Source organism: Macaca thibetana, chromosome 6 (genome assembly GCF_024542745.1).
Source record: "Macaca thibetana thibetana isolate TM-01 chromosome 6, ASM2454274v1, whole genome shotgun sequence".
Lineage (NCBI taxonomy): Eukaryota > Metazoa > Chordata > Mammalia > Primates > Cercopithecidae > Macaca > Macaca thibetana.
The window spans coordinates 82,895,790-82,904,572 of record NC_065583.1 but is presented as its reverse complement, the minus strand read 5'-3'; positions in this window follow the sequence as shown (position 1 = coordinate 82,904,572).

The window sequence follows — 8,783 nt, the reverse complement described above, 5'->3', positions numbered from 1 at the left end:
AAAATTTATGACCAGCAAAAAAAAAAAAAAAAAACCAAGTGAAACGGGAATCTATGGTTTATTTTAAGTTTATTTTTTGAGAAACAAGTTAGATGAAAATTATTTGGGGCAACTGAGTTTGGAACATAATGTATCCCATGGCAGGCTCCCAGGTGCACGTACAGCAATTCTCAGCTCCCTATTAGCCTGAATCTCTTCCTCCAGCTCACAGCTGAATTCCTATAGAGGCACAGTGCCTACCATATCAGGAGGTACACAGCCACGAGCAACATACTAGGCTGGGAAAAGACAGAAAACACTTTCCATAGTTTACATAGAGATGAGCGGGGATTTCAATGGTTTCTGTTGTGTTATTTCTCAAGAATTACATATTTATAAAGATGAGTCCAAATATTGCATATGTGTAAAGAAAAATAATCACCCAAAATCTACTATGTATTACCTAAAAAATAACAATGGATTAATATTTTGAGCTATATAACTCCAATACGTTCAAGAATTTTTTGTAAATATGTATAACAGGTATATCTATATATTTATATCTATCTAAACATCTTTCAAAACTTGTTTCATTCCATGTATATTGTACTGTTTCTTTTTATTACTCAACTTTATATCTGAAATATGTGTATGTTAACAAATAAATATACAATTACCTTATTACTTATATTGGAGAAGTTGTACTTCATAGTATTTGAACATAAGCTCTGGAATCAGACTACTTAAGTTTGAACCCCAGTCTTACTGACCAATTGTGTGATCTTGTGCAAGATCATTAAACACCTTGACCCTCAATTTCCTCACATATAGAATGATTATTATAATAGTATCTATCTTATAGGGTTGTAGCAAAGATTAAATGAGTCAATATATATAAAGAAGTTATAAGAATGCCTAGCATGTAGTAAATGTTCAGTAAATGTCAGTTACCATTTTAAAAGCTTTATAATATTTCATTCATTGTGTAATTCTCTACAATTTATGTATGTATATAGATATTATTACTATGTTTTTAATAGCAAACATTTGTAAATGAGGTATAATGACAATACCTCATACCTCATTATATCTCATTTACAAATGTTTCCTATTAAAAACACAGTAATAGTATCTACATGCATGCATATTTTCATATGTTTCTGACTTATTTGGGAGGGGAATAATTTTACAGAGGTAGAATTTCTCAGTCAAATGCCGTACACATTCATGTGTCTTTTAAAGCTGATTGCCTACAAACTTAGAGAAGTAGAATTTCTCAAAGGCTCTACATATTCATGAGTCTTTTGAAGCTAATTGCCAATATGACATCAGAAATGTTAAACCCCTTTTTGGCCATCAAGCAGAGTATGAGAATACTCAACAACCACTGGTCATGTATTATGTAAACATTTTTACTGTGACTAAGTTTTTAAATAACTCTTCTGCAAATATAAGGAAAAAATAAAACAAAAACACAGACTTCCCTGAAGAGCTAACAATTGTGCTCCAAGAGAAAGCCAACACTTGTATTGCCTGCTCTCCAAGGGTTCCATTGGCTAACCAGTGTAATCCAGAAGGGTAGCAACAATCAAGGAAGGAGAGTCTGTTTGTACAGAAGTTGACTTTGCCATTTTTTTAATTAAATCCAATTCCAGAAAGGTACAAATAGAAAAGAGAGGAAGAGGGAAATTTAAAAATAGTTTTGCCCCTACTCTGAGGTGTGAAATGAAAGAAAAGCTTCAAACTCCCTGTAGGTTTGTGGAAGCCAGTCCTGACCTGCTCAAATAGGGAGAAAAATGGAGGAATGCAGGTTTAAACTGACTACACTGGCACATCTTAATTATTGAAAATTATAAGAAAACTATGAGATCTGCCTAAGATAAGAAAGGAAACCCAACAGATCATGATGAAAGAAAAAGATTGGGGGAAAAAAACTACATTGTGTTGTGTTTGCACCTTCTTGAGTTCAAGCAGTTTAAAGAATAATATGTAATCCTAACTGAAATGTATAAAACAAAAGTTTTAGAAACATGTCTAAAAATTTTACCTGGTCAGGTGCTGTGGCTCATAACTGTAATAGCAATAATTTTGGAGGTTGAGGCAGCAGGATCACTTAAGGCCAAGCGTTCCAGATCAGTCTGGGTAACACAACGAGACTCTGTCCCCACAAAAAAATTAAAAATAGCTGGGTGTGGTGACACACACTTTTAGCCCTAGCTACTTAGGAGCTGAGGTGGGAGGATTGCTTGAGCCCAGGAGTTCAGGGCTGCAGTGAGCTATAATCATGCCACTGCACTCCGGCCTGGGTGACAGCAAGAATCTGTCCCAAAAACAAACAAACAAAACTTTATTCAATTAATTTCTACCATAAGAAAAGCGTGTTGGATCAGATCTCCAAACCAAAAGGGTGTTTTTAAAGCTGATTCTAATTAACATTTTTGTGGAATACTTTTTAAATTATACAATATTAATTTATTAACAATTTATTGAGCACCTATTATGCACCAGCTACTGTTCTAGATACTAGAGATTTCAAATAGACTAAGAACAAACAAATTTATAATATCTACGTAAGTTCAGTTTCTTACAAATGTTTATGAAGAAAAATCATAATGAAGTGTTAGAATACATCAGTGAAGCTAAGAGGGCTTTGGTAGACTGGGTGTTAAGAGAAATCTCTGAGAAGAAGTTGACGTTTTAGCAGAAACTTTTAAAATGTGATCAAGAGGAAGGTGGAGCAAGATGGCTGGATAGAAGCCTACACCATTTGTTCCCCCTACCAACCAAGCCCCATAAGAACACCCAATTTTAACAACTAACTACAGACAGAAAGCACCATCACAAGAACCAAAAATCACGTGAGCACTCACAGTGCCTGGTTTTAACTTCATATAGATGAAAAAGGCACTGAAAGGCAGTAGGAAAGACAGTCTTTTTTTTTTTTTTTTTTTTTTTTTGAGATGAAGTTTCACTCTTGTTGCTCAGGCTGGAATGTAAATGGCACAATCTCAGCTCATTGCAACCTCCACCTCCCGAGTTCAAGCGATTAGTCTGCCTCAGCCTCCAGAGAAGCTGGGGTTACAGGCATGCGCCACCATGCCTGCCTAATTTTTTTTTTTTTTTTTTTTTTTTTTTTTTTTTTTTTTTTTGTATTTTTAGTAGACAGGGTTTCACCATGTTGGTCAGGCTGGTCTCAAACTCTTGACCTCAAATGATCTTCCCGCCTTGGCCTCCCAAAGTGCTGAGATTACAAGTGTGAGTCACCGCGCCCAGCGGACAGGCAGTCTTAAACAGCTGATGCCACCTCTTCTCATCCATACCCTTCCCCCACAGTGGCCATGCAGCACAGAGAATCTGTGTACATGGGAGAGGGAGAGCACAGCATCTGGAGAACTTTACATTGAAATCAGTGTACCATGTCACAGCAGAAAACAGAACTGGGTTGTACCCCGCCGACACTTGCCCACCAAGGGAGCATTTGGACGAGCCCTAGCCAGAGGGAAATCACCCATCCCAGTGGTCAGAGCCTGAAGTTCAGCAAGCTTTGCCATCCACATGGCTAAAGTGCTCTGGAACCCTAAGTGAACTTGAGGGGCAGTCTAGGCCATAAGGACTGCAACTCCTAGGCAGGTCCTAGCGTTGAGATCGGTTCAGAGCCAGTGGACTGCAGGGACACACAATCTACTGAGATGCCAGCTGGTGCAGCTAAGGGAGTACTTCCACCACCCCTCCCCTATCCACTAGCAGCAGCCATGCAGCATGGAGAATTCTATGCACTTGGGAGAGGGAAAGTGCAGCAATTATGAGTCTACATTGAACTCAGTGCTGCCCTGTCACAGCAGAGACCAAAGCTGTGGTGGGCTCAGCCAATACCCACACACGAAGAGAGCATTTTGATGAGACCTCACTAGAGGAAAATAGCCCATGCAAGTAGTCAGAACTTGAGTTTCTCAGCAGGCCTCTCCACCACTGGTCAATGTGCTCTAGGGTTCTAGGTAAACTTAAGAGGCAGTCTAGGACATAAGGACTGCAATTTCTTTTTTGTTGTTGTTTTTTGGCTTGAGATGGATTTTATTTACTCTGGTGTTTTTAGCTCTTTGCCACTTGCTTACATATTATCTGAGTGTTAATGGGGGCAGTTTTATAAGAATTAGTGGGAAAATAAGGTGTTCTTAGAGCCTTGCAAAAGGAAAACCAACTCCATAAAATGTTCTAGGATAGAATTTGACACATTTCCCCCCTTACAATAATAATTAAATGCAATATAATATTCTTTATAAAACATAACAGCAATATAATTGAAGGAAATCAGGCAACTCTTAGGGCTGGCCTGGGCTTAGAGACAGTAGATTAGGATGGCATGTGACGTAGGGAGACACCAGTCAAGTTGGCTAAGGGAATGTTTGCACCATGCCTTCTCCAACTTCAGGCCATGCAGCTGACAGCAACAAAAGTGACCCCTTCCTCCTGCTTGAGGAGAAGAGTGAAGAGTATAACAGACTTCGCCTGACATCTTGGATATGAGCACAGCCACAGTAGGATAGGGCATGGGACAGAGTCATAAGGTCCCCATTCCATGCCCTATCTCATTTCTTGACACACCCTGGGCCAAAAGAGAATGTACTGCCTTGAATGGAAGGACCCAGTCCTGGCAGGATTCATCGCATGTGAATTAAAGAGTTCTTGGGCTGGGCATGGTAGCTCATGATGTAATCCCAGCTCTTGGGAGGCCAAGGTGGGCGGATCACAAGGTTAGGAGTTTGAGACCAGCCTGACCAACATGGTGAAACCCCGTTTCTATTAAAAATACAAAAAAAAAAAAAAAAGAAAATATTAGCTGGGCTTGGTGGCGCGTGCCTGTAATCCCAGCTACTCCAGAGCCTGAGGCAGAAAAATCACTTGAACCCAGGAGGTGGAGTTTGCAGTGAGCCAAGATCATGCCACTGTACTCCAGCTTGGGCAACAGAGCAAGACTCCATCAAAAAAAAAAAAAAAGAAAGAAAAAGAAAAAGAAAGAAAGAAAGAAAAAAAAAAAGATTCCTTGGCCCCAGATAACCAACAATGATACTTAGTTAATACAGCATGGGTCTTGGGCTCTGAGACATGCTGGCTTCAGGTGTGTCCCAGCATATTCCCATGGTGGCTATGGTGAAATTTCCCTTTTTGAGAAAAGTAGAGGGAGAAGGAAAGAAGACTTTGTCTTCCACCATAGGTACCAGCTCGGCCACACTGAGGTAAAGCAACAAGCAGACACTTGACGTCCCCAAGTCCAAGCCGAGGCACTTGGAAATCAATTTTGGACCTGTGCTGGACCAAAGGTAGGGGCAACTGCCCTAAAGAGTGAGACCTGGGCCTTGCAGTGTTCACTACAAGCTGACGGAAGACCCCTTGGGCTTTAAGTGAACATCAGTGGTGGCCAGGCAGAAGCCCTGTGTGAGCTGGTAGTGATGGTGGATGCAGAGAGAGCTTTCTCTGCCAGTGAGTAGAGGGAAGAGTAAGAAGGAATTTGTCTTGTAGTTTGAATGCCAGCTTAGCCACAGTAGAATAGAACATCAGGTAAATTGCTAACATTGTTTACTCCAATCCCTGGCTCCCAGATAGCATCTCTGGACCCACAGGGGCCATGGGGGAACTTGCCACTCTAAAGGAAGGGATTAATATCTGGCTGGCTTCACCACATGCTGGTCATAGAGCCCTAGGGCCTTGAGTGAACATAGGTGGTAGCCATGTAGTGGTTATAGCAGGCCATGGATGACATCCAGTTCTGTACTGGGTTCAGGGTCTAAATCAGCACAGTCCTGGTGGTTGTAGCCACAGGAATGCTTGAGTCCATCCACACCTAGTTCCAGGCAGCTCAGAACAGAGAGAGAGAGAGAGAGAAAGAGGAGAGAGAGACTCTGTTTTTTGGGGAGAAAGTAAAGGAAAAGAACAAGTATATATACCTGGTAATCCAGAGAACTCATCCAGATCTTATTCAAGACTAAGGCAGTATTTCTACAAGTCTATAAGAACCACAGCATTATTGGATAGCCTAAGTTCCTTCAAATACCTGGAAAGCCTTCCTAAAAATGCAAGCCCAGACTGCAAAACTACAATAAATGCCTAACTCTTTATTGATGCCCCAACACTGATGAACATCTACAAGCATCAAAACCATCCAGGAAAAGGACGGGCCAAGATGGCTGACTAGAAACAGCTGTGGTCACAGGTGCCTACCAAGAAGAATGAAAACAGTAAATGAATCCTGCAGCAACTAAGGTATCCAGGTTCTCTCGCTGGGACTGACTACGCAGTTGGTATGACCCATGGAGAGTGAGGAAAAGCAGGGTGGAGCAACAGCATACCCAGGAGCTGCACAGTGCAAGGAGAGCTCCCACTCCCAGCCAAGGGAGGTAGTGAGTGATTGTGCTACCCCACCTGGGAAACTACACTTTTTCCATGGATCCATGCAACCCACGAATCAGGAGATCCCCTCGTAAGCCCACAGAGTTATGAAGATTCTCAGTGGCTGCTTAGCTGGGGACTGCCTAAGACTACCGAGTTCCTGGAGGGAAGGGCAGCCACCATCACTGCTGCTGCCTGCTGCCTAAGAGGACTGAGCTCCCAGAAGGAGGGGTGGCTACCATCACTGAAGCTCCAGTCTGCCATTCTCATCTGCTGGTACTGGGGAGACTAGGTGGTTTGGACCAAGGAGGAATCCCCACAATGCAGCACAGCAGCTGTGGTAGATTGTGGAGAGACTGTCTCTTTAGGCCAGACCCGTACTCATTGCTCCTCACCAGGTAGAGCCTCCCTGTGGGAATTTCAGCAACCCCAGCCAGGGGTTTACAAAGAGAATGCTGATGTCCCTGGGATGGAGCCCCTGGGGGCAAGGGTGGCCACAGTCTCCATGGATCAGCGAACTTGATCTTTTCCCTTGCTGACTCTGAGGAATCTGGGCAGTCCAGATGAATGGGATTCCCCCCAGCGCAGCACACCCTTTCCACAAAGAGGCAGCCAGAGTGCTTTGTTAAGCAGGTCCCTGATCCTGTGCCTCCTGGCTGGGTGAGACTCCCCAACAGGGGTCACCAAAAACATTATACACTACTGTTCCTGCTGGTATTAGGTCAGTGCCCTCTGGGATGAAACCACTGCTCAAGGAAATCAGAGAGGACAAAAAACAAATAAAAAAAAATTCCATGCTCATGAATAAGAAGAATCCATATCGTGAAAATGGCCATACTGCCCAGAGTGATTTATAGATTCAATGCTATTCTCATTAAATACCATTGACATTCTTCACAAAATTAGAAAAAGCTGCTTTTAAGTTCATATGGAACCAAAAGAGGTCCATATAGCAAAGACAATCCTAAGGAAAAGGGACAAAGCTGGAGACATCATGCTATCTAACTTCAAACTATACTGCAAGGCTGTGGTAACTAAAACAGCATGATACTGGTATAAAAACAGACACACAGACCAATGGAAAAGAGTAGAGAACTTAGAAATCAGACCCCCCCCCCAATCTACAACTGTCTGACCTTCAACAAACCCGACAGAAACAGCAGTGGGGAAAAGATTCCATATTTAACAAATGAAGCTGGGAGAATGGCCATATGCAGAAAATTGAAACTGGACCCTTTTCTTACACCTTACGCAAAAAGTAACTCAAGACCAATAACAAGTAACAAGATCAACACTGTAATAAAATGTCTCCCTGGGGTAGGGCCAAGGTGGCCAACAAAAAGTAGTCCCGTTTGGAGGCTTTCCCTGAAAAACACCATAATAAGTATGTGACTCCTTCACTTGCAACAAAGGTATACAGGTTTTCTCATCAAAAATGAGTAGAAGGCTGGCATGACCCATGGAGGGAAGGAAGAGCAGTGTGGTGTAGCAGCCCATCTGAGAACCATACGGTGAAGATGATCCCCCACCCCCAGCCAAGGGAGGTGGTGAGTGAGCACACTACCTAGCTGGGGGAACTATGCTTTTTCCACAGAACTGTGCAACCCAGGGATTGGAAGGTCCCACTCACATAACCACGTCACCAGGACCTAGCATCCCAACCCTGGAACACGCAGATTCTTATAGCCTGTCGGCTGAAATCTGCTTAAGCCTACCGAACTCCCAGGGGGAGGGATGACCACAACCAAGCCACTGGCTGTGGCTGCCTGCTATCTAAGCCATTTGTGCTCCCTGGGGGAGGGGCAGCAGCTAGCACTGGGAGTAACACACTAACATGCTACTGCCTAACACGCTAAGCTCCTTGAGCCAGGGAAGGGTGGCACCCATATCTATAGCACCAGGCTGCACTTTTCCCCTGCTGGAGTCAGGAAGGCTGGACAACTTAGTCCCAAGACTTGTCCCCACAGCCAATGCACCAGCTGTGGCAGTCTGTGACCAGAGTGCCTCTTCGGGTATAATTCTGACCCATCCTTCCTTAGGGGACAGAGATTCCCTGTAGGATCTCCAGTAACTCCAGCCAGAGGCTCAGGGACAGAATTTAAATCTCCCTTGGCTTGAGCCCCTAGAGGGAGGGGTGGTGGTTGCAGTCTCTGTGGACCAGCAGACTTAGCCTTTACTCTTGGTAGTTCTGAGGAATCCAGGCAGCCCAGATGAGTGGGATTCCCCCCAGCAAAACACACCTTCTCCACCAAGGGACAAAGTGCTTCATTAGATGGTTCCTGCTCCCCATGCCACCCAAATGGGTAAGAACCTCCAACAGGGGTTGTCAGACACCCTATACAGAAGCAATCCTACTGGCATCAGGTTGGTTGTCCTAAAGGTCAGAAGTCCCAGAAGAAGGAGCAAGCACCCATCTTTGC